The 26747-nt window shown below is 32.4% G+C and overlaps 1 long non-coding RNA gene across 5 annotated transcripts; it reads left to right on the top strand.

Moving 5' to 3' along the window:
- The first annotated feature begins 1543 nt into the window (after nt 1-1543).
- LOC111416827 (uncharacterized) lies at nt 1544-26524 on the top strand. 5 transcript variants are annotated; one of them, XR_011639939.1, is made up of 5 exons: nt 1544-1855; nt 1886-2494; nt 2661-2740; nt 9478-9704; nt 14882-26524. It is a non-coding gene; the product is annotated as an uncharacterized lncRNA (long non-coding RNA). The 5 variants fall into 5 exon arrangements; XR_011639942.1 differs by having other exon boundaries at nt 1544-2494; nt 14882-17553; nt 17609-26524; XR_011639941.1 differs by having other exon boundaries at nt 1544-2494; nt 14882-17934; nt 17997-26524.
- Nucleotides 26525-26747: the final 223 nt, after the last annotated feature.

Below are 26747 nucleotides of genomic sequence, written 5' to 3'. Positions count from 1 at the left end.
TTCTTCATCCTTGTAATTAATTATGTCAACTTGATATTGTAACATAATTTCAGTAAATATTCAGTTAAATTAGGAAGCAATTTCAAATGTTGAATTGTTTCACTGTTAATTACAGGACTAATTACTACAATTAAAAAGCTTCTAAAATGGGCAGATAGTTCTTGAAGATTTCGACTTTGTATTAATACACCGACCATGTCCAATATTATACCTAAGCAGTTTTTATTAATTTTTGCTTTATGTAGGTAATTTGACATCGTCTTCATGAAATAAGTGACACATGTTCTTAAAATAATGATGTCGCGTATGCTCTGGTCTTGATCGCACACATATTTATAACATACCTTTAAATACGCATATAACGGCATATTATTGAGAGCGAGACAAACACCTGTGATTAAAGCAAAGCTCCAATCCGTCACAATTTCAGAAATTATAGGCCATTTTTAACACCTTGCAATGACAAATTTTTTAAAATGACAAAAAGGAAGAGATTGTTACAGCATCGTGCATGGAAGAGATTAATTCAAAAATAGGGATTATTTGGATTATTTATAGGGGTGTTGATGGGCTACAAGGATACCAGGGGACCTAATGCAATAATCTAGACTAGTCCCAGGGTGCTGCAGTCTCCAGTTATTGAGAAAATAAAGTTTAAATTTGATATTGAAAACGAGGCAATTAAAAAATTCACCCTTCGGCCCCTACGGCGAATCTGGGGGTGTGGGTGGGCTAGAAGGATACCAGAGGACCTAATACAATAATCTAGACTAGTCCCAGTGTGCTGCAGTCTCTAGTTATTAAGAAAACAATGTTTAAATTTGATATTGAAAACGAGGAATATTAAAAAATTCACCCTTTGGCCCCTACGGCAAATCTGGGGGTGCTAATGGGCTACAAGGATACCAGAGGACCTAACGCAATAATCTAGACTAGTCCCAGGGTGCTGCAGTCTCTGGTTATTGAGAAACTAATGTTTAAATTTGCTAATGAAAACGAGGAATATTAAAAAATTCACCCTTCGTCCTCTACGGCAAATCTGGGGGTACTGGTGGGCTAGAAAGATACCAGAGGACCTAATGCTATAACCTAGACTACTTTCAGGGTGCTGCAGTCTCTAGTTATTGAGAAAATAATGCTTAAATGTGATATTGAAAACGAGGCAATTAAAAAATTCACCCTTCGGCCCCTACGGCAAATCTGGGGGTGTGGATAGGCTACAAGGATACCAGAGGACCTAATGTAATAATCTAGACTAGTCCCAGGGTGCTGCAGTCTTTAGTTATTGAGAAAATAATGTTTAAATTTGCTATTGAAAACAAGGAATATTAAAAAATTCACCCTTCGGCCCGTACGGCAAATCTGGGGGTGTTCATGGGCTACAAGGATACCAGAGGACATAATGCAATAATCTAGACTAGTACCAGGGTGCTGCAGTCTCTAGTTATTGAGAAAATAATTTTTAACTTTGCTATTGAATACGAGGAACCCCTCGGCCCCTACGGCAAATCTGAGGGTGAGGGTAGACAGGGAATATACTAGAGGGTCTATTCGAATTATCCAGGGTAGTCGCAGATTGCTACAACTTCTGTAGTTTCAGAAAACGATTTTTCAATTGATATGTTCAATACTTGTCTGGTCAACTGTAATTTTATGAATCTGAATCTGGTACAGATTCGAATATGAATCTAACTTCAGCCACATAACTTGTCGTTCGTCCGTTAGCAACAATGTCATAGCGACCCAAAACAAAACATTAGTAAATATTAGTTATGTCAAATAGTTCAATACATTATTGTGTTCAACTGGTTTAACAATTAAGCTAAATAGAAAACCACGATTACTCAGAGAACGGGTAGTTCACTTGTATGTGATCACGAAACAGTGTACTTACATATTGCTTTTTATTGTTATTTTCATAAAATCTCTTTATAATAGATGTACTTGTAAGTACCAATAATACTTCAGTACCCATGTTGTACGAAAGCTACATGCTTAGTATTTTACTAAAATATCTCCGGAATGAAATATTGGTAATAACAAATAATTTAATGCATAAAAATATCAAATATGTATCTAAAAATGTGGAATAATTTAAATAGTGCCAGCTATTAATAGGAAACCTAAGTATACTTGCCATCTGGTGGCGTCCCATCAGTAACCTACGAGCTCTTTCGTTGGTCTCACCACGCCACACCACGCTTCACATCACTTCACATTGCTGCACATTGCGCGTATATGGCGTCTTGCTGCCATTCCGCTTTGCAGGCAAAGGAAGCAAAGAAAACTCGGTTTCAAAGAAGTTTCTTGTATGGTGTTAACAGTGTTCCCTAAAACACCGTTGTAGAAATGTTTAACTATTATATATGGAATCTTTGTTGTATTGTTTACGTAAAAACTTCCATCAATTGTCCACGAATAATCACAAAATTGGGTGAGATATTCAATTCTGCATTTCGAAGATGATTAAAAGAAATTTCTTGGTATGGATAAGGTAACTATTTAAAAAAAAAATTTGTGATTGAGTAGATTTAATTCATTAATAAACAAAATAATTAAGTGAAAAGAGAACCTTCGAATTATTTTTATCTCTACAAATTAAAAACATTCTTTGATTTTAATTAGTAAAATCCTTAAATATCTGTTATGGTAATTTTCAGAAAATTCCAACTACAAATGGTACAGATTCTCATAAGCCTTGCATTGCAGTGATGTGACGTTTTGGCAGCACTGAGTAAATGTGAGTATTAAGAAGAAGATTGCATTCAAATTTCTAGAATATCCCCTCATAAGTATTTCTCACAATATGAATGACATTTTATCTAGTTTGAAACTATAAAGATCTAATTTACTACTCAAAACATTGATAACAAATTGTTATTTATAACAATTTAGTTAATTATAGTTCATAATTTATTCTTTACTCACCCTCCCTTCAACTTCAATTGAACATAAATGAGGAATTTTCTTTAATTTTGTTTTAACACATTAAGATTTTATAATATTTTAATTTCTAACATAATAGTAATAAATTGATTTCATTACTTATACAGGATGCATTATTAGTGTCCTGGCGGTTGATACTTACTAAATTGTTTGAGAATGAAAAAATGTTTTATACAAAAGTTGTTTGATTCACCACTTTTTATAACAAAATTATTTTCATTTATACAAGATATTACATTTAAGCATGATGGCAAGTGTGTAAATTTTTTTAAATGGAACCCCCTGTATATTTTATTATATTATGAATACAACTACATTTGGTTATCCAACCGTATATGTTGCCAACTCAAAGCATTAATAGTTCCTTAGACATTCAATTGTTTTTCCAAAATATGCCTGTAGCATGATCTTATTGCCTTAATTTGTCTTTAAACTATGTCAGATAATAGTCAAAACCTGTAGGTAGATGATAGTGTCCAAAGATATGTGATATAGCACTAAGTAAATTTTGACCATTTTTTTCAAATGGCATTTCCATAAGTTTTTTAAATGCCTGTATGCTAGTTATTATTATATTACATGCTAGTTAAATTGCCCATCAAGTTCTCTTTTTCTCATTTATGTCTAATTTAATCTTAATCTATGTCCAATTTTAGTAGTTTTCCTGATATTTATTGGGGTTTACTGTTTGATAAATGCTAATAGTATTAATTAAAGTTAAACTAAAGTATTTTTTAATTGAAGTTAAATCAGTACTGATTTAGAAATGAGAGACAAAGAAAGAACAAAAAAGACTGCAACAATAGACAGAATGCAATATAAAACATTTTTTATTACACATTTTTCTTTAAATTGTAAATATCAGATATACTACTAAAGTTAGACATATGACATACTTAACATTAATTAAAGGGAGTTTGATGGGCAATTCTACAGGACGAACCAATTCCAAAAAAGTATTACACACTAAAATCGGACAATTAACAAAAAAATTTCATATATGGATATGATTTTGCTTTTCAAAGAACCACCTGGCGCCATGTACGTTAGAAACAGTGCATTTGATCAATTTAATTCGTATCCAATTGGTTACACAGTGTTTAGATGGCAATGCTAATACTAAATAAGAAATTCTGAAAAAAGTAGAAATTTTGTAAAATCACTATGACCTTATTCTTGACAGTTAGACCACGATTTATATCTTAAATTGAAGATTAAAGCTTCTATTTTAAGATGGCATATGATATATAGCAGTGTTGTCCACTAATTTTTGATCAAGATCGACTTTTTATATAAATGTCTTGCCAAGATCGACCGAAGGGTTTAAAGTAACCTTCCTTTTTTTTTTGCTCTGAGGCCCAGATATAGATATTTCAGATTGATGATTTTTTTGGCAATCGACGTTATGGTCACCACTGATTTAGAGCTTATAAATAAAAAATAGTAATAATTGAGTTCAATCTTTTTATGGATCTAGTCTTCATGGTCCATTACTAAGGTTTTATGTATAAAAAAGATTTCCCCATCGCTTTTAGTTTTTGAGTTATAATTGAGTTAATTGTCGAAAATCAACAATTTTGATGTTTAATCGGTTGAGAGCTTATAAATAAAAAATGGTAATAATTGGGTTCAATCTTTTTATGGATCTAGTCTTTATGGTCCATTACTAAGGTTTTATGTATAAAAAATATTTCCCCATCGCTTTTAGTTTATGAGTTATGATTGAGTTAATTTTCGAAAATCAACAATTTTAATGTTTAATCGATTTATAGCTTATAAATAAAAAATGGTAATAATTGGGTTTAATTTTGTTATGGATCTAGTCTTTACCGCCCATTACCAAGGTTTTATGCATAAAAAGTTTTTCTCCATCGCTTTCAGTTTTTGAGTTATGATTGAGTTAATTTTCGAAAATCAACAATTTTGATGTTTAATCGATTTAGAGGTTATAAATAAAAAATAGTAATAATTGGGTTCAATCTTGTTATGGATCTAGTCTTTATCGCCCATTACTAAGGTTTTATGTACAAAAAATATTTCCCCATCGCTTTTAGTTTTTGAGTTATAATTGAGTTAATTTTCGAAAATCAACAATTTTGATGTTTAATCGGTTTAGAGCTTATAAATAAAAAATGGTAATAATTGGGTTCAATCTTTTTATGGATCTAGTCTTTATGGTCTATTACTAAGGTTTTATGTATAAAAAGTTTTTCTCCATCGCTTTTAGTTTTTGAGTTATGATTGAGTTAATTTTCGAAAATCAACAATTTTGACGTTTAATCGATTTAGAGCAGTAGGGTCCACTAATTTTTGATCAAAATCGACTTTTTATATAAATGTCTTGCCAAGATCGACCGAAGGGTTTAAAGTAACCTTCCTTTTTTTTTGTTCTTTGGCCCAGATATTAGACATTTCAGATTCCTGATTTTCTTGGCGATCGACGTTATGGACACCACTGATATATAGGACGCCTGTTTATAAAATTTTCAAGAAAAAATTGTTTGGAGAAAGGCTGCTAAAGTTAGAGTTAAATTTGAAATTGTCAAAAAAGTAGAAAGTTTGTAAAATCGCTATGACCGTAGTTTTGAAAATTAAATTACGGTTTATACAGGGTGTTTCAGTGACTCGGGGAACAAATTTAACCACATATACTAGAATGAAAATGATAACGATTCATGTAAAAAGAAATTAGTAAAGTCCTCAAATTTCAAAGATACAACCAAAGTTAAGAAATTATAACACATTTTTCTAAATATCTTCAACATTATTTATAGTAAAGCGCTGAACTTTGGTACAGTATAATAATGTCACGTAAAATCGTTAGGCAATTTATGAATTGGATCGGTCCTCGGAAACAATGTTATACATGCTGTTTCTAAAATTTGTTTGCTCAAAACTTTTTATTTGATCCTAACCCTACATTTATTTTTGCAGTTTCTAATAGTAAATTTAATTTAGAAACTTTTATCACTCTCAGATAATATTGATAAAAATCACCGTTTTCGTGTTAAATGCAAAAATGTTGGGTTCCCATTTCAATAATAACAAAAAAAAAGAAATTTAAGTTTTTGAACATTTCCTTTAGTATTTTTTATTACTTGTCTTGTTATTTTATGTACTTTTTATTATTATTCCTGTTAGTGTTGTCGTTTTTTGTTTATTTTTTGTTGATTTTTAATTTATTGTTTTTGGATTCGTTTATTATCAACTAATACATATTAAAAATGGAGGCAGAGAAAACAAATTTTAGTTTTGGATGCAAAAAATACAAATAAATTTAAAAAAAAGGAGTATATAAACACAAAAAAAAAGTTATAAATTAAAACTTAGCCAAAAATAGGGCTATAGATCAGAGTCTTTCTACCCATGCAAGTTCTAGTTAGCGGCAGCTTCAGTCTTCTCTGTTCACCAACAGTTTTTGAAGGAGTGGTGGGCGGTCAGATGGGTGGTTTACTCTAGGGATAATGAGGATAATGGTTTAGAAGATTGGTAGGGAAATTGAGGGTAGTTTTAGGGAAATTTGATAGGGAAGTTAATGGGGGGATATTAGTGAGGTTATAAAGGAGATCATTGCTAGGGTTGAAAAGAGGATTTTGGGGGTTCCTTATTCGTGTTATGGACCTCAATGCCGATCTTTCTGCTACTTCTAAATGGCGTCTTGATGTTCTAAGCGCGTCGTTTAGAAGTATAGATCCATATTCTATAATTGGTCTGTATATGGATTTGATGGCGTGGGCGGAGAATTTTAGGGTTCTGTCGAGTGTCATGCCTAGGTATTTACAGGTTGATTGGACTGTGATTATAGGAGAAGGGGAGTGGACTGAGAGGAAAGGGATGAAGAATTGCGATTTTGGGGAGTTGATTTGAATGCGCAATTTTCGGTACCAGCTCTCTGTTTCATCGATAAGCACCTGTAGCTCTGAGGGCTGCCATCTTATGGGTGCTGTCATGGTAGGAGTCGACAGGGATAATAGCATTGGTCTGTGTAGGTTTTCTAAATATTGTGTACTTTATTTCGTTGCCCAAACGTTGAATTGTGAAATCAAGAAAGTTTATTCTATTTTCTATTTCTGTTTCTAAAGTGAAATGTATTTTTGGATGTAATTCGTTTATGTATTCATGGAGATTATCAATTATTTGTTCATCCTTGACGAAAACCAATATGTCATCCACATATCTAATCTAGGTAATAATTTCATTCTTGTATGGGTTAATGTCATTCATAATAAGTTTATTTTCTAGGTTGTCCATAAATAAGTCGGCCATTATTCCACTGAGTGGGGAACCCATTGGCAAACCATCAGCATATTGGTAGAATTTATTGTTGAATGTACAAAAGTTCTGTTCTAAGCAATGCTTAAAGATGTTACAAATGGAATTAGTCTTGTTTTCGTCTCTAAGTTCGGTCTTAATATTCTCTTTCAATATATTCAAAGTTTCGGCTATGGGTATATTGGTGTACAAATTACTGACATCAAATGAAATCATTTTGAACTTATCAAGTAGTTTTATTTTGTTAATCAAAGTTGGTATTTGATTACGGTTTGTGATTATATGTTTTGGTTTAAAATTGATAGTATTTCTAACAAATCCTTGTAGTAATTCGGAAAGTCTGTATGTGCTGGATTGAATGGAACTTATAATGGGTCGAACAGACATGTTAGTTTTATGAATCTTTGGGAGGGCATAGAGTTTAGGAATTTGTGGATTCATGGGTAATAAATTTCTAACATTGCCCAGGATCTCTTCTAAAATCATGTTATTTTCCTTGATAATCTGTTTGGTCTTTTTGTGGAAATTATTTGTTGGGTTTTTATTTATGGTTTTGAAGTCGTTGTCATTCAGGAAATCTTCGGTTTTTTTAATATAATGTTCCTTACTCAAGATAATTGTTCCTGCATTCTTATCTGCTGGGGTCATAATTAGGTTATTTTCTTTGATCTTTCGCTTAATACTCTTTATCACCCTAAGTTCTTCTCTGTTTCCTTTATTTGTTCCCGGTTTCTTTCTTCTTTAATGAGAATTTGCTGGATCTCCTTCGTGATTAAGTTCTCCCTCTCATGTCCTCTAATAGCTGCTTGAACCTCCATCGCCAACAGAGGGAGATCAGTCTCAGTCTTAGGGGCATATTTCAGTCCTTTCTTCAGTATGTCTGCTTCTTTCTCGGTAAAGATTATGGAAGTGGTGTTCGTTAGTTTTGGGTAAAATTTATGAACTGTTTCCTGCTTCTGCATTTGGTTCCCTTTGATCTCCTTCTCGTTTCTCAACTTTTGTAGTTTTTTCTTTCGTATTTCATTTAAAATTATCCTATCATGCAATTTAGCTTCTCTAATTATTTCTTCGACTTCAATGTAATGGAGGTGAAGATTAAGTAATTGGTAACAATTGTAAAGCTTAAGGTTAAGTAAATTAAGTTTTTTGTAATGGTTGTTCAGAATTGTGCGAATGTATTGGGTTTTTATTTTATCAACTACTTACTAAATCAGTTTTGGACACTCAGGGAATTGTTTAGAATAATTGGTTACCACAGTTATTCATGGCTACTGCTATTTTTATCATTATACAAATTTGAAGTAATTAAACTTTAAAGTAATTTTTCTTGAAAATTTTCTTATGTAACCAATATTAATATTGACTGTACTAGATTCAGAAAAAAATCCTCTTTCATATTCCGCAATAAAAATTGGGGATTGCCATTTAAAAAAAATTTTGAAATCTACACCACAAAATTGCAAAAAATTTAAATCTTTATACCCGTTTCAGGGATTTTCCATAAACCGTTTATTATGATTTTATCGCCTATACCCGTTACTTTACGGACACACTGTATATTTCGTTATAGGTCCTCTCTTTGCTTTTACTTTACCCTCTAATCTGTAGATGTCACCTTTTTATTCTTTATTTTGTTAATTTCTTTCTTTATTGATGATTATTATTATTAGTTCAATTTAACAAAGTTAATTTTTTTAACCAAAACGTAAGAGACTTCTTTTTTTTTAACTTTTGATTTAATTATCATTTAAGTTTTTTTCAACTTTAAAATTGAGAAGCGCAGGTAGTAAAAACTGACCTGCGCTTATGAAAAATATAAAGTTTATGTTGGTGAGACACGACGACGTTGACGTACGCGTGAAGTCGTTTTGTTAAGCGAATTTAGACCGACATTTTGGAAATTTTGGTGTTCCATTTAACTTATCCGAATTTATCGGGATAATCATTGCGACTAATTATTTAAGAAATAGTGCATGTGCTTGATACGGATATATATCATATCTGTGAGTCATTTTACGTTACACACGTGGTAGGCCTCAAACAACTGAGGTAGGTTTTTTATTGTATTTTAAATAAAAATAAATCCTAATGATTCACTTCTCCTCAAGCAAAAGCGTCATTTATCCCAAAAGTAGATATAGAAAAATGTCGACTATAAGAAAATTCAAATTACTACAATTAATTCAACATAATAATAATTAACATTTTTCCCCTCTTGTATAATTTCCTAATTTTTATGTCTTTTTCTATTATTTTTAGGTCTTTGGTTTGAGGTACCTTCCGTTTCGTGTATCTTCCATTTGGGGCATCCTTAGTTCTGGATACCTTTTGTTGGTCTTTATTTTTGAGCTATCTTTTGTTGGATACTATGTTAATTGTTATATTATGGGAGGAAGATTGGAGTTTGGCGAAACATTAATAGATTCAAATCTAGAAACAAAGAATAAAATACAATCTGCAATTCCTCCAGGAATTTCATAAAAAAGGTGAATACCTACTTTTCTTAATAAATTAATGAACCTCCTTTTTTAATTAGGCTGACCAAAGTCCGAAGATGTTTACTATTATTCGGGTTTTTGACATAATTATACCATTTTTTTTTTATTTAAAAGTTTTTGCAGTGACCAGTCTTGTTTTTGAATAAAATAATCTATAACAATTATGAATAACGTTGTAGAATTGAATGGAACACCAATAAGTTTAAATTACAAGTTGCAATAAATAAGTGTGGTATACAGGTTAGTCAAAAAGTCATACAGAAATAAAGCTTTTTTGTATGCCAACCCATACCTGTTCTGGTAAAAATAAGAAAAAAATTCCATGTCTCTTAGTTAAGTGGTAATAGACATATTTTTGAAAATGTTAAAAATCGTTCACGTACATCATATCTTTAGGTGATACAGTCAGAAATGTTTGCAATTTAATAGTGATTTTTTAATAATGTATTCCTTATGAACCATGCTACAATAGATGTAACAAATCAAGCAACAAAAGTCGTTAGTTTTCAAAAAAAAAAAAAATTAGCTTGATCGAGTTAAAGTTAAAAGAGTTTTTGTCTACATATTCGGTTTGGCTGACACTCGATTTCTAAAAGAAATAGTAGTACAGCACCCTTGGCAAGTAGTTTTAAAAGTTGGCCTGTTTAGTCAAGTTTCCAAAATGGTACAACACTTGCCATTTTTCGTTTCATAAATAATATTGCCTGCTTTGCTGCAAAAAAACGCGTTATTTAAAAAAATCATACTTTCAGATACTATTAGTATTTACTCTTTATTTCCTCTTAACTTTGTTAGAAGATGTACCACTCAATATCTACGAACTACAAAATGTGATTTCAACAAGATGGTTGCCCTTATGTTTTGCAAAAGGACTGTTCGAATAAGATTAACCTAAAGACAAAATTACACAAAAGGAATTATTAATTAATTATTGATTTTATTGCATTATTTTCTTAAAACTAAAGCAAATGCTCAAATTGTCGGCACTAATACAAGTCATGACAAGCATTTCTGCATCGTCGCAGAAAACATCTTTTTACTAGTTGTGCAAATTTCTTTGCATTTATTTCTTCTGCTGCTGTATAAATATTGTGGCGCAGTTCGGCAAGATTTTCAATCGGTTTTTAATACACTATTTCTTTTATAAAATCCTAATAAAAAAATGTAGGGGATTTAAGGACAGAGAATGAGGAGGCCACTTAATCGAACCAAGACGCCAAATCCATCTTTAAAGATATTCTGTATTCAGTCCCGCACATAACAAGCATAATGAGTTGGGCAACCATCTCATTGAAACCACATTTCTCTGTAGATATTGAGTGGCACATCTTCTAACAAACTTGTTAAATTATTTTGGAGGAAACACAAATAACATACGGAACTATATATTTTTTAAATAACGCACTTTTTGCAGAAAAACAAGCAATAATATTTTTTGGGAAAAGAAAAATGACAAGTGTTATACCATTTTTCAATCTCGACTAAACAGGCCATCTTTTAAAATAACTTTCCAAGGGTACTACTCATTTTTTTGAAATCGTGTGTCAAACTTAATAGACATATATATGCTTTGTTCGTTAGGACTGCACTGCTTGCACTAAGCAGTTTAGTGCAGATGTTGTGTGTTCGTTGGGGATAGTGTAGTTTAGTGCAGTTGCACTCATACTGTTCGTTGGGTCATGCGCAGTGTAATTTCGTGTAGCCGGTGCAAGTTTGTGCAGATGTTGTTGCACCTGCTTTCGATTAAGTTCAATAGGTGCAGTGTAATTCAGTGTAACTAAAATGGCGGAATATTTGGAAGCGTGTTTTGTAAAAAATGAAGATGGAGATGAAGATGGAACGCTTTACACTTTTCTAACCTGCACTCAGTTGACATAACCTTGCACTTACACCTAATTGCACTATGACGTCATACTAGTGCCATGTTGTGCAGAGTAGGGAAGATCCAACGAACAAAGCAATAAATTCTTTCAACCTTCACTCAATCAAACTAATATTTTGTTTGCAAAACTAACGACTTTTGTTGTTTGATTTGTGACTTTTATAGTAGCATGGTTCATAAGGAATACATTATTAAAAAATCACTATTAAATTGCGTACATTTCTGAATGTAGTACCTGAAGATATGATGTACGGGAACGATTTTTAACATTTTCAAAAATATGTCTATTACCACTTAGCTAAGAGACATGGAATTTTTTTCTTATTTTTACCAGAACAGGTATGGGTTGGCCTCTCACCCTGTGCCCGCTTGACGTTGAGTTTCGGGACATTCTGTGTATGGGTTTATAAAAAAACTTCATATAAAAAAAAGTTGCTTAACATTTTATTTTCCATAATAAGACAGCATTCACTTGTTTTTATTTCAGAAATCAAATGAGTATCGAATAACACTTAAATTTCTTTAATTAGCAATGTACCCTTCCATTAAGCTCATTTGATAGATTTTTTTTCTCGTTTGGATGACGTAAAATCTTGGTACCCTTATATTAAAATTTTTGTTCAAAAAAATATAAAAATGTAACCGTTTATTAAGTTAATTGCACCAATAAGATATCCGAGATGGTTAAGTATCTCGAATTATTACCGAACCTTAAATCTACATAGAAAATAAAGCAAGTCATGTAAAAATTAGTGTATGTCTCTTATTAAACTTTAAAGACAAAACGAAATTAGCAATAAAATGGATTTCATTACAATAAGTGATCATAATGTTTCCCATTAACTGCAAGGCATATATCACAATATACAGCGTGTCCCGTTAAGCGTACGGAGCGGCTGTATCTCTAGAACGGTAATAAGGCCTAGAGGTTTGGAAAAAAAATCCTTATAAGCAAAGTGACCAAGAGAAAGAGCTGGAAATTATTTTGAAGTTCGTAATTCGACCGCTAGGGGGCGTAACTGCCATTGAGAAACATAAAGTTCTCGCTATCTCAGAAACTTAGACGATGAGCTATAACTTTGACAACATCATTTAATAGCTTGGATAATACCGCATCGCTTTTGTTTTGCGATATTTCTCATATCTTTCATAAGGGAGGTTGAAGCCAATGCGTTTTCATATGTTTACATTTTAATATCTCCTAGACCATTCAACCGATTTGAATATTTTCGGTGTTGTTTGAAAGAGCATTTTATGCTCTTTTTACAGATATGTTCAGTAAGACCGTCTGCTTTAAAACAAATCAGCTAGAGGACGTTATCTGCAGCGATTACATATTTTTGTGATTTTTGAAGAAAAGTTAAATGGAACGATACTATTTACTTTACAGACCCTTAGTCACCTTAAAATTTGCTAAATTTTAGTGAAAACCGCATCTCGATATCGCCACCCGTTCTCGAGTTATAGAAGAAAATGTTAAAAACTCGAGTGCCATCAATCGGATCCAGTTACCTCATTGAGAAAAACAAATCACATAACCATGGTAACTGTAAACATGTCATTTACTAAAGCAGAAGCGTATGATGATTTATTTTCAATGTTTCGAATACGATGCAACTGTATGGCAAAAATGTGCAATGCAATTACGACAAAGAAAGACATTTTTCTCTAGAAGTGTGTTTAAGATTGACTTAGCGATTACGGAAAACAGGCAACGTGTTGCCCATTTTGACATCTCTATGAATTCGTAAATCACATTGGTGCGCAATGTGATCCCACATAATCTGGGAACTCCGAAAACAATTGTCGACAAGAGTTCTCAAGAAAATAATATCTCCACCACGTTGTTTTACATCAGGCCTGAACAGATACCGATTATGATAACAGACTGAACTATTACCATTGACTTTTAAATATGATTTGGGCAAATCCAAACCTTTTATCACAAATGCTATGGATGCATGAAGCATCTGTCCACAAGCTGATATAAACTTGCATAATATGCATTCTTGGTTCGAGCAAAACCCACATTGCTTTCACCCCTTTATCTATTTCGTAGACTAAACGACCTGACTTTTCAACAAACACCAATAACCCGGGAAAATATGACAAAACACTAAATACCAGTAGAAACGTGTCCAGGGCCGAGACTTAAGCAGCGTTTTTTTTTCGTCGAAACTAGATTAAATAAATGCATCGAGGTTTATGGAAGGCATTTCGCACATTAGTGAGTTATTTTTGCCAAAAATTTAAGTTATTCTAAGTGTTTTAGTTTATTTTGTTTTATTATCATTGTTGATGTTTCATTGATCCGTTGGCTTTTCAACACGCTAATTCGAGAATGGATGGAGATATCGAGATGCGGTTTTCACTAATATTTAGCAAATTTTATGGTGATTAACGGTCTGTGAAGTAAATAGTACCGTTCCATTTAACTTTTTTTCAAAAATCACAAAAATATGTAACCGCTGCAGATAACGCCCTCTAGCTTATTTGTTTTAAACCAAGCGGTCTTACTGAAAATATCTTTTAAAAGAGCATGAAATGCTCTTTCAAACAAGACCAAAAATATTCAAATCGGTTGAATGGTCCAGGAGATATTAACATGTAAACATTTGAAAACGTATTGGCCTCCCCCTCCCTTATTATGACAGATATGAGAAATATCGCAAAACAAAAGCGATGCGGTATTATCCAAGCTACTAAATGATGTTGTCAACGTTATAGCTCATCGTCTAACTTTCTGAGATAGCGGGAATTTTATGTTTCTCAATGGTAGTTGCGCCCCCTAGCGGTCGAATTACGAACTTCAAAATAATTTCCAGCTTTTTCTCTTGCCCACTTTGCTTATAAGGATTTTTTTCCCAAACCTCTAGGCCTTACCGTTGTTGAGATACAGCCGCTGAAAAGCTTGAAAAGGATTATTATGGAAAATAAAATGTTAAACAATTTTTATAGAAAAAGTTTTTTTATAAAGTCGATATTTATCGAGATATACAGGCTGATCCAGATTTTAATAGGGAAACTTTACTAGGACGTAGTACTTGCCAAAATAACACAAGTTTTTTTATATAAACATAGGGTCGCAATTTTCTTTTGTTTTTGAACTATGAGCCGTCAAAAATTTACATTTTATTTTTTATATCGGCTATAAGTAAACCGTAGAATTTTAAAATTAGTCTGGTTAAGACCTTATTTTCAAGTATACCTTAAGCTTCCCTAGCGCCCTGTAAGGGGATGAAATTCGTAACCCCTTTATTACATGTTTTTCTTTTTGTTGCAGCTTGTGTGCGAATTGCACGGATTTAATATGGTTAATCATTATGTAACTAAAATGACCAGAATATTTTGTCTGATATTCAATGGAACTTTCTTCAGTAGATCTATCAAATTAATTTCAAAAAAATTCGGATGAGATGTTAATGCTGAATTGATGATGATATTGATAATATTATCAGACCAACAATGTACATAAATTTGTGTATTATTTCTACAATAAGCTGCTGAGATATCTCAAAGATTTCATATTCGTGATATGTAGTTAGGAATCAGTCTTTTGTGGCTGTGCTATGGATTAGTACGCAAGCGTTCTACCAAGAATAATTGCTTGAGAGAACTTGAATAATTCTTTGTGAAACGCATGTGTATGTGCAACCTGTACGTTTTGGGATCTGCTTTTTTGGCAGTTTATTTTGTTAAAATTCCCAAAGTGCCTTCCTTATAAGTTTGCTTATTTTTGTGTGTACTGGACTATTATCTACCTGTGTACACAATTATTTTGTCCAGGTCTCTTTGTCACTATTTATTCTAAGTCATTCAAACATTTCTATAAGCCTTAATTATAAAATTATTAAAACCAAGATCCCAAATATTAATAATATGAGTTTTACATTTTCTACAGTGGCGTATGGATTATCATGTTCAATTGAACTTATTAAACCCAATGTTTTGAATGTTAGGAATATCATGCTTGAGTCTTTTTCTTCTTCCGAGAAAATTTTATAGTCCAAAGCAGTATCACATTCCCCTTTACGTTACATTTTCATCTGCGCTCAGTGACACGACGTTGTATTGGTGCCCCATAGTGGGACGAATCCAAAATCTAAATAGCCATAATTATTAAAACTACGATAAAGTTGCAGTTGGTAAAGTAATAAAAAATATAGTTGGAATACAGATGTAGATAAACAGGATCTACTTTCTAGGGGTAATTTGATATATCTATTATATTGGTAATATCGGAAATAGCTATGAGTTACAATGTTTTTAACGAATACAGATTATTAATTTTTAACTGGTAGGCGCTGGTTAACAACAAAATCTTGCTTTAAGTTCCAATAAACTTTATTATCAAACTTAATATATGTATATGTGACAGTTAAAACGCGTTTTCGGTCAAAACTAGACCACAAAATTCAGTTATAACTAGTTTTGACAGCAGTCTACGATTAAAATACGTTTTGACTGACAATACTATTTTTATCTGAAAAATACCGGTCAAAAAGGGTTTTGACTGAGAACGTTAGTCAAAAGTATATTCATCAGTAATTGCTAGGCAAAACTCTTTTTTGGTCAGAGGAGACGAGAGGGGGAGAGCAGAAGCATTAGTAGGTGAGAGATAGACTGGTGTGAGCAACAGGAAAGGAAGAAAAACCATCTGTTTTTTTAATGTTTTTTTTGTATGCAGGCATCTAAACTAAACTATTTATTTGCGCAACTTAAACTATTATGGCACTTAGAATTATATAATAGTCCTTTTTTCTTACATAAACATTTATTATTGGTACAACCTTTAAAACAAACACATCTTGCATAACCTTGCCCTGTTCCTATAGAAGCTTTCCTGGCAGCAGTTCTTAAAGTAATTGTAACGTTTGGCACTTCATCACGACGGATGAATTTTTCGCTACAGCCATCAAATTCTGACCTATTAAAGAAAAAGAAGAAAATCATAAAAATAAACGCATTTTTCACAACTCACGGCCATACATATTTACGTCTACTTAAGCCGATCATACACGGGCGACTGGAGTAGTATATCCGAGGTTCGCCATGCAGTCATTGCTTATAGCAGACTTAATGTTACCTGTGTATGGCTGGCCTTGTATGTATGAGTATTCACCTGCAGTATAATTTGTCCAATATGCTATCCCTTGTACCAATCTTATACAGCGTGTCCAGAAATTGCGTTCATATATTTGAAGGGGTAATTCTACATAAAAAATCATGAAGAAAAGTTCATATAAAGGTGTGTCCTAAAATGCTACCTAAGGGAGGTAGAGCACTTTGAAGAAGGCGTTCAATATGTGGTTATTTCTCATTATTTCAAAAACTACTAGGGTTAGAAACACACGAAATTTGGCATATTTAGCTATTTTTACGGGGCGAATACGATAATCGAATGAAAAATTAGAAGGAATGTGCAATTGCGGAAATAGGGAAATAGCGGAATAAGGGATAGGGGGCGCAATTTCCCATATTTTTTTTGTTTTGATCTTTTCACTATTTTAACCTCAAAATTAGAATCTACGGAAAAAAATACATAAAAAATATTCTGCTTATAAAATGGTCTACGACCACTCACTCGTTTTCAAGATAAATAATACTAAGTAAAATTTGTTTTTTATTTAAATCAATTGTCATTGCCAAATTTTTATAAAAAAACGGTCTGTACCACACTAGATACCATGTTCTATGACCACGCTTTATAATATTTTCCAGTAAATAATAAGTAAGGTTGTGTATATTCTAAACGAAGTTGTCACTAATTGTCACTTTAAAGACGAAGCCATTAATCTCTCGTCACTTGGCTAATATCTACGTTTTGAAATTAAAACTCGTGAGCAATATATTAAGATAACATAATTAAGTGCTATAATTAAAATTTGAATATTGTTTAAAAATCAGAATTACTGGAAGAATCTGAGTCTTCCGCTAGTTGGATGATGACAGGAGGTAAATCAGTTATTAATGAATTTCCCATTAATGTTGTCCAATCTTTTTTAATTAGTTCTTCACAGTGGCGAACACTATTTGCCCACATCTCCGGAGTGTAATGACCAAGAGCTTTTTGCCAAGTCTCCTTGACACGACAGATCTTTTTCTCCGAGCTGGACTGAACATGTTTATTGTAATAAGTTTTTAAGAACGCCCAACATAGTTCAATGGGATTATATTGGCAATTGTATGGAGGAAGGCGAAGAACAGTATGGCCATGGTCTCTTATTAATTTGATTGAATTAAAATTTCTCTTAATATACTGTTTAATATGGATAACTTTCGTCGATTTGAGGCTTGTAATAACGGATTATTTCCCATAACGATTTTTTATTTAAGGTTGGTTCAAACTGTATATTATGTTCAGTTAACCATTTTTTCATATCATTTTTTTTGTGCAGAAACTTGGAGCTTTCTCGATTTGTTTTGAGTGATATGGAGCATTATCCATTACTACCGCACACTTCGCATCCAAATTATTTAATGCTGGAAGTAATTGATTTTTCACCCATTCCATGAAAATAATTGACGTCATATTTTTATGATAATCTCTGTGCTCCGTGTTGTCACTGAGCAAGAGATCGCAATTTGGCAAAAACCCTGACGAAGTGCCTGCGTGCAAGATTGTAAATCTTTTTCCTTCGCCTTCTGCTCTTTGCGAATCTTTCATTTTCATTTACCCATTGATAAACTTGGGTGCCATTTTCGTAAATCCAAGTTTCGTCAAGAAAAACAAAAGTATACTCTCCGGATTCTCGGTATTGCAAGTATGTCTTTAAAAATGTAATTCTTTTTGAAACTATTTGTGGTTGTTCAATTAACACTTTTCTATTGCTAATCTTTTTATATCTATATCCCATAGATTTTATAATTTTATGTAATTTTGATCTACCATTAGTAAAATCACATTCATTTCTTGCAAAATTAAGTAAATCATTAAGATTAAAATACTGTTTCTTTTCATGCAATTTTTGTATTTGTCTTCCTAACTCTTCTTTAATAAAATATAAATTATTATCCGTTTTGTAGTTCATTTTACAACGCCCTTGTGTTTTTGGTTTTTTTACAGTTTGATATTTTTTGTAGGTTTGAATAATTTTAAAAACCGTCGTGCTGTGAACCTAATACAATTATGTTGAATATAAATTTAATTTTAAAACTCAAGTGCAATACACATACATCAAAAATACGTGAAGCTTTATCACATATATATTTTAAATTCGTATTTTGTGTCTCCGTCTGTACTTCTTCACAATACCTAATTATAGAGTTTTTTTCGCGTTTAGACAGTTGACATCCCGTTCCACCCTTTCTTAACATTTTTATGGTAGATTTAGCAGCAAAAAAATTATACGAAAATTGTTAAAAATTAAAGTAAAAATTAAAGTAAAAATTAAAGTAACAATTAAAGTAAAAGTCACGACATGCGCTTTTACTTTCAATACCAACTTGACGACACTTTGACAATTGATTTAAATAAAAAACAGATTATAAATTACTGCACGCAAACATGTGTATTAAACTATCACTAAAAATCTTAATAGGCTTCTTTCATTGGTTTGATTTAAGCCAGTGGTCTTCAAACTATTTTGAGGCGCGGAACCCCTTTACAGTTATATATATTTCAACGGAACCCTTAAGAAAAAATTAATATCAAATTATTACTTATGTGAATTTTAGAATGTTAAACAAGTAAATTGGTAAAAAATACATATTTTCATTGTTCATTATTATAAAAGTACAAAAATAAAACACAAATGCAAAATTAAAAGAAAATTAGATTGCATGCGCTAATGGCTGGGGTGAGCCTGTTTGCCTTTGCATAATACATATATTAAAATCTGGTAAAATATTTGTTATTTGTAGACGCATCTCATTTTCTGTATCGAGCCTATTTCTGTATTTTGTTTTCGTTGCTACATACAGGGTGATTCGGGAGGAAATGGAAAGATTTTAAGGACATGTCTAGGAAGCTAAAATAAGCAAAATAAACCCATATGTTCAAATCCGATTTTCATTTGTTTGAGATATTTTGAACAATAATAATTTCAAAATTAAAGCAAAATTTATTACTAAACTAACAAACCAAAAAAACAAGTAGCATTAATTCACATTAAATTTTCGAAAACTCCACCACCCACTTCGATACACTTATTTGCGCGTTTATAAATGGACCTGGTAGCCAGTTTCAGTGAACGATGATTCGCTCTAATGAACGCCGCAGCATTAAGAATACGATCTAGTAGCGCATCCCTTGTGTCCACTTTCCTAGCATAAACTAAGGACTTCATCCATCCCCAAAGACAAAAATCTAGGGGAGTGAGGTCCGGTGATCTCGGTGGCCAAGGGTGCGGGCCTCCTCTGCTAATCCAGCGATCACCGAAATGCGTATTTAGAAAATTCCTCACATTATTTGAATAATGAGGGGGTGCTCCATCATGTTGGAAGATCATACGTTGTCGAATATTCAAAGGTACATCGTCCAATATTTCCTCTAAATGGTCTTCATTAATACTAAACCGATGTTGGAAATTGTGTTCCTGCGTGGCATGGGGATTTTCGTCCGACCATCGATGATTATTATGGTAATTGTTAATTCCATCTCGAGTAAATTGAGCTTCATCAGAAAATAATATGCATTTAAGTAATCTTCTGTTTTCACGAATCCATTGACAAAATTGTAGTCTTAATGGATAATCGCCTTCTTGCAGATTTTGTACTTTCTGCAAATGAAAAGCGTTTAAGCCTTGCCGCTTTAATGTTTTCCAAACCATTGTTTGTGGAATTTCAAATTGTATTGCCATGCGCCTTGTACTTATCCCTGCATTATTTTCTACAACATCCAGAATATTTTCTTCATGTTCCAAACTGAGCCCTTGCTGTTTTTCAGAAACAATGCTTGCACTTGGGAACATTCCACTTTCGCCAGCACGTGTAAAAACAGTTTGAAACACTTGCCTATTAGGAATTCTTCGATTCGGAAAACGACGTCGATACTCTTCTACTGAACGAACAGTATTACCATTACAAAAACCATAAACAAACACCATATCTGCATATTCTCTATGACTGAAAATGTGAGGCATTTTTATTATTTCGTAACAATTACAACTATCACTTTAATTAACATTTTGTTTCAAATTGTCATATAGGATAACGTTGTCAAACATAACTTGATTAACTTTTTAAAAAGAAAAACCTAATTATCTCGGAAACAAATGAAAATCGGATTTGAACATATGGACTTATTTTGCTTATTTTAGCTTCCTAGACATGTCCTTAAAATCTTTCCACTTCCTCCCGAATCACCCTGTATATTGAAAATGAATGTTCGCATAAATAGGTAGAAACGAAAGGCAGTAATATTCTAATCGCTCTTGTTGATATTTCTGGATATTCTGCGTACAATTTTATCCAAAATTCTAGTAAACCTTTTCTCTCAAATGCACATTTCAAAACTGAATCCGTTGATATATCTATTAATTGTTCTCTTTCTTTCAACATTAAATTCCAAGATTTATTGTAATATTGAAATGGATCTTTAATCCATTCATACGATTCTGTTGTTTCTGGGAAGTGTATTCGTATTGTCCGTTTTAATTGGATAATATGTTCATCAATCAGTTGTCGAACATCATTATTTTTTTATTTTTTTTTATTTCATTTGGAAACATTGCACGTTATTTGATTTAACGTAAGATTCCCATAAATCTAATTTCAGTAGTAATGAATTGATTTTATCATGCATTTTAATTATGTTGATATTAATTCCTTGAAGTGATTTATTGTATTTATTTAAAAAAGAGAATATATCTGCCAAATAGCATACGGTTTGTAACCATATTTCACAATTCAATTTTGCTGCATATTTGTGATTATGTTCATTTAAAAATAATCTGACTTCATCTTTCAACTCTACAAACCGAGTTAAAATTTTACCACGTGAAAGCCAGCGTACTTCTGCATGCAATAACAAAGTTTTATGCGTACTAGATAGCTCCTCACATAGCAATGCAAATAATCTGGAATTTAGTTCCTTCTTTATAAAATTTATAATTTGCACTGTTTCTTCCAACGTATCTTTGAGTTTTTGCGAGATACGTCTTACCGCTAATTGATGCCTATGAAGACAACAATGGGAATGTTTAATATGGGGAGCTAGTTGAATAATTCGCGATATTGCTCCTTTTTCGCGACCTAATAAGGATTTTGCTCCATTAGTACAAATATGCGCGCATAAATTTCAACTTATTTTCTGTTTTTCCATGTACAAATTAATCAGTTTAAAAATTTCTTCTCCAGTCGTCCTTTCTACGAGGGGTTTACAGAAGAGCATATCTTCTTGCACTGAAGAATTAAAAACATAGCGTACCAGTACAATTAACACAGCTAATCCTGCAACATCTGTGGTTTCATCCAACTGCAATGCAAAAGGATTGTTCGACGTTTTCAGACGATTTATTAAATCATTTTCACAAAATAATGCCATTTCTTCAATTCGTCTTGCAATTGTGGTGTTCGATAATGGAATGCTGTTCACTTCTTCCAGATAAGTCTCTCCAAATTTGCAAGATATTACATCCTTAATGCAGGGTTTTATTAATTTTTCGGCAATTGTGTAAGCCTCTCCTTCTCTTGCAATGCGATAGCTAATGCGGAATGAACCTTCAAGTGATTTCGCGTTATCAGAGAGCACATATTTACAAAATATCTTTGTTTTCTTCTTCAATTCATCATTTTTACGTTTGAAATATTCAACACTTTTGTTGCAAAGATTTGCATAGTTCGTTTCAAGGTGACGCTTTAATTTTGCCGGATTCAAACTGCTGTTACATATTACCTTTTCACATACTACACAAAGGCCATTCGGTTCATTTGCATCTCCTACCCAGGTAAATCCAAATTGTAAATAATTTTCATCATATTTTCGCGTCTTTATACCTTCAGATATTTTAATTTTCTGTGTTATAGGTACTTCGATGGGTACTTCTTGAACTTCATCTAACAATGTAGTGTCATTTACATTACTTGCAGATATTGAAGGACTTTTAGTAGTACGTTTTAACGTTCCCGTTTTTAACGTTTCTGCAAAGGGATTGCAAATATTTAAAAATATACTCCTTACAACCAATTAGGAGATGAAGTTTTATACGAAAATGATTTACTATATTTTTTTCAACTATGTAAATTTATATTTACATGGATAAAAGGCAAAAATTATTTTTCGAATAAAAATTTGAAATAGAAAATTTTAAATATTATAAAACGCTTACCTTTGCTTTCGCAATATAGTTCATATAACAATAACCAAAAAACGTATTCATACACAAAAGTGTACGTCAAAATAAATGCAATAGTGCCTGTATCGCCTTACAGTATTTACACTACTGCAGCTACAAGCTACAACTTGCAAACGTGAGACAGTGATCAGCTGACTCCAGCGATTGTGACGTAACATTTACAGCGCGAAATTTTAAAATTATAAGCACGGTTTCATTTTTATAACTATCCATCTTTATGAAAAATATTGAATTTTTAAAATTAGTATACTTATTGAATAAGTAGGGGTTGACTTATTGACTTATATAAAGAAATATTTGGGCATGGCCCACGGAACCCTAGGGGATGGCTCACGGAACCCCAGGGTTCCGCGGAACCTAGTTTGAATACCGCTGATTTAAGCTGTCAAATGGATAATAAAAAATTACTTCGTACATTGTCTACAAAAATTTCTGCGAATCGTGGTTAATTTTGCTAAAATGATTCAAAAGATTATTATTACTAATTTTTCATAATAGCTTAAATTTTTACCAAAACCTTAATAAAAACAATCTAAACAAAACGTATTAACAATTTAACAAAAATAAAAAGTTTAACTTAAAATATTAACAAAAAGCACTTAAATTTTTAACAAATAACACCAAAAAAAGTTATTCAATGCAATTGGTGTCAATGCAACATCTCACTCGTTTAATTAATGAACGTCTTACTTTCCAAAAAATACCTTGTTTGTTTCGAATAGTGTTACAACCATCCCTTACACGTTGTTCTAGCTCAGCCATGTCCAACCCAAATTACTCTTCGGGCCAAAATTTAGGAATGTACAAGGCACTGGGCCGCCACCCACCTGAACAAGAAAATTTCAATTCTAGCGCACACTCGCGCTTAAATGAGATACGTATACACAAACTAGCATGTACACAGATATACACAATAATATATAGGTATTTCAGTAAATTACAACAGATATTTAATGTGAAACTTGTTTATTTATTTTATTTGAAATTTTTTTAATATCAACTTCTAATTTTGTTGTGGCACAACGTAACTGATTCGTCAAATTTGCGTCGGTGAGCCTGTTACGGTCTTTCGTTTTGACTAATTTTAATCTAGAAAAAAATGACTCACAGAGATATGTTGTGCCGTTTGCTGCCACAATACACATAGCTAATTTTTTCAAATTAGGAAATTTATCTTCCTGGATATATTTTCCATAAAAGTCGACTATATTGATGTCCTCAAACCTTAATTTCATTTCTGAGTTGGACTGCAGATCGATAAGTTCCAGTTGTAAATAACCTGGAGCTGAATTCACATCAATATTAAATGGACAATTAAAAATATTGAACATTTGTTCAAATTTTTCTAGGTAGGCAAATCTTTTTTCAAATTCCTCAAGCAAATCTTTAATATTATGCGAATATTCGGAAATGGGTTTATTTTCCATTTCGAAATCATTTAAGTGAGGGAAATGTGTGGCATTATTCGATTTCAGTTGATTTTGAAAATATTTTAATTTAGCAATGAATGTCTTTATGTCTTGATAGCAATTCGTAATTAATTTATTTTCTCCTTGAAGATTCTGATTTAGTTCATTTAATTTAGTTGTGATATCTATTAAGAAACACAAATCCAACAACCATTTTTCATCGTATAATTGTGGAACGTCTTCGCCGTTCTCATTCATGAAAATTCTAATTTCTTCCCTGAGGTTCCAAAATCTTAATAAACATTTTCCACGACTCCATCAAACCATCGTATTTTGGCGTAATATATTAGGTCACAGTACTTGGACTCCAGTTCGCGAAGGTATTCTTGAAACTGGCGGTGTTTTAATGAACTATTTTTTATTTTGTTAATAATATTAATGACAACTGACATCACGTGAGACATATTTAATGACTGAGCACATAGATTTTCTATATGTAAAAAACAATGACAAATAAATAAATCCAAAAATGATGTATTTTGTCCCAAGCTTTCAATATGTTTGCAAATTAAAGTAACTGCTCCTATGTTTTTTCCTATCATCCAATAATATTACGGGTTCCGCCTTTCCTCTGTCCACGTCTGGAACTGGTATAGTAACGATATCTCCGACATTCAATGGTGGATGTGATTGATCACTTGATTTTTTCATTTTTTCCGCCTGCTTTGCCAAATTGTAATGAGCATCTTTCCTTGCTGTTAGTATTAATAATTCATCACTAGTACAAGGTGTGGCTCTCGCCATGTCCAATAGAAATATGGGCAGCATCAATTATGTCGTAAATTTCTTCAGCAGGTAAAAAGTACTTCATGGGTTCCATTGTTGTAACTAATTTTTTAATTCCACAAACTTTTATAACATTAAAACGTTTTAATCTATTATATATGTGCCTGCTTGCAAAGACATGGAAAAACTCCAGATTGAATCGATTTGTTCAGAATAATGGTTACAGGAAGTGACAAAGATGCGTAACATTCTTTAATTATAATGGCAGGAATACCATCAGGACCCTGACCTTTTGAAGCATCAATTCCTCCCAGTGCCTCCTCAACCTCCATCTGATCAAAGCAACCGGATCTGCACTATTGAAGCCGGTCGTGACACCAGATACCACACCAGCCCGGGGGACTGAGTACACATAGTGAAAAAAGTCAGCAAACAATGAACAGATAGATCGAGGGTCGCAAGCGGTGCTGTTGTCCAAATAAACCACAGACGGTATATTATTATTGCCCTTTCTTCGTTTTATAAATGACCAAAAATGCTTGGGATTGTGCGTTATATTTGTTTCTGCGCAGCTAATATAATTTTTATAATCACGGTTAATAAGGAATTTTGCTCGCCCTCTCAACAGAGAAAAAGTAAGATAATCAACATGATTTCCATAGCGCTTCCATTTCCTGTGCGCCTTCCTCTTTTCATTAATCACCCGCACAGCACTGAACGTAAACCACACAGGGAAACCACTCACTCGCTTTTACATTTTGGGAACATGGTTGTCAATGCCTTGACGCAAGTGAGCGTAAAATGTTTCTACAGAACTATCAACATCATCGCCCTCCAACTCTCTTTCCCAGTTAATCCCGTTAAAAAGGGAATTGAGTAAGTCCAATTTTGCTTTCTGTAGATATAACAAGCGGGTAAGTTATCTTTAAGATTTGGAGGTGCGATTACTGTGCAGGAAAACTCTAAAGTAGTGTGAGATATGTCCTCACGAATTAAAGGTGTATCGCTCAGTGCTATGTCAGATATTGAATAAAAATTAGTAATAACGAGATCCAAAGTATGGTTGAAGGCATTAAGGTGGTGATTAATTTGATTCAGGCCGCAGAGGGATAGAACATCGAGAAAATCACTAGATCGGGCACTACTGCAAGGCGACGGTACATTTTTGTTTTTCATTTACATTTATTTATTTCAGCCTAGCAACTAGAAAACAAAACTAGACCGTTTTTTATACAAAAAAAGAAAATTGATTTGACAATACTAATTCATTTTTTATAGGAAATAAAACTAGAAATAACAAAGTGAAACAAAATTCAAAAAAAAACTTAGCTTAAAATTTATCAATTACATGCTCTATCATTTCCAATTAGTACCATGCTTTGTTTATGGTTAATACATATACACTATTGATTATACTATTTATCTACTTTTTAACATGCAGTTTTTTTTTATTAATTCCTATCTACTTATTATTAACATGCACTTTGATTCTTATCTACCTTTAATTATAACATGCAGAAATAAAATAAAATAAAAGAATATATATAAAAGAATAAAATAAAAAATAAAAATTACAAAAAACAAAAATTCATTCATTAAGCGATTCTAAGCTATTAGAAATTACAGGACTGCAGTAACAGTGCTTGGCCGTGTTTTG

This window comes from Onthophagus taurus, chromosome 3 (genome assembly GCF_036711975.1).
Source record: "Onthophagus taurus isolate NC chromosome 3, IU_Otau_3.0, whole genome shotgun sequence".
NCBI lineage: Eukaryota > Metazoa > Arthropoda > Insecta > Coleoptera > Scarabaeidae > Onthophagus > Onthophagus taurus.
This window is presented reverse-complemented; position numbering and strand designations above follow the sequence as displayed.